Source organism: Nicotiana attenuata, unplaced genomic scaffold (genome assembly GCF_001879085.1).
Source record: "Nicotiana attenuata strain UT unplaced genomic scaffold, NIATTr2, whole genome shotgun sequence".
Classification (NCBI taxonomy): Eukaryota; Viridiplantae; Streptophyta; class Magnoliopsida; order Solanales; family Solanaceae; genus Nicotiana; species Nicotiana attenuata.
Genome location: NW_017675627.1, coordinates 38,008 through 39,118, shown reverse-complemented (window position 1 = coordinate 39,118; position 1,111 = coordinate 38,008).

The following is a 1,111-nucleotide window of genomic DNA, read 5'->3' as shown; positions in this document are numbered from 1 at the left end:
TCCAATGGAATTCTCACAGATCCTCTATCATGAAAAGCTTGAGAAAACGAAGACGACGACGTTATCGCCGAAACAAAGGCTAATTCCGGCGAAAAAGAAGCCACAACTACTAACAATGTTTCTTCGAGCTAGTTCGGGGCTAGGATCGAATTCGGGATCACGATCTCGATATTCTCGAAGGCAGGCATTCTGACCCGGGTACTAGCCCGGTGGGACTTGGGTCGATCTTCAGTCCTTTATTGCCATGTTCCGAGCCTGACCTGACATGTCACAGACGAGCTCGATTTTGATCGTATACAAAGCTTATGTTAAAGACTAGGCATTAGCCACATCCCAGATAAGAGATGAGATTATAACCCCATGGGATAACCTTTATCTATACCAAAATAGAACAAAATAAGGCCTTATTACTTGCATTTCTTTTTTTACATTCCTATCCCACATAGGAAACCTTTTTACCCTACATGTTTAAGGTATGAGTAAATTACATTTAGTATACCAAATTACCATTTCTATACCATAATTCAAATTAGTGATATAATAAGGGGGCATTTATATTAGGCATAATTATAGGACCGTATATTCCCAGTTTCTCTTTCCTTTCATTTATATTAGGCACACTTATAGGGACTGTATACTGTTACTTAGAATTCAGATCTTAGCTTAGGACTTTCTTTTCTCCATGAAAACGGCATCAGCAGTTGCACAAGCAACCATTCCTTTCACGTAGGAATTTTTTAGATTTCGTTTCTATAGTTTATTAACAACATTTTCTAGGCAAAAAATTTCCTATATTAGTACATTTTCATAATTCTATTTTTATAGAAGTGGATTTTAAAAATCACTGATTTTTTGTGGATTTGTTTAACAAACTTTGTAAGTTTGGCTGATTGTCAAAGAAGTGCTTAATTGGAATAAGTTTCGGATAGTATAAATGCTCAATAGGAACACCCTTGGGTTTAGGTGTCTAAATGAAAAATCGTGCCAACTTTAAGTGTCTCCGTATGTATTCAGCCTTTAAGTTATTTAGAAGGGTTATTTAGGTAAATTGAACTTTTCTATTTTAAGGCTTTTTCACATTTTAATATAGTATAGATAGATAATATATTTT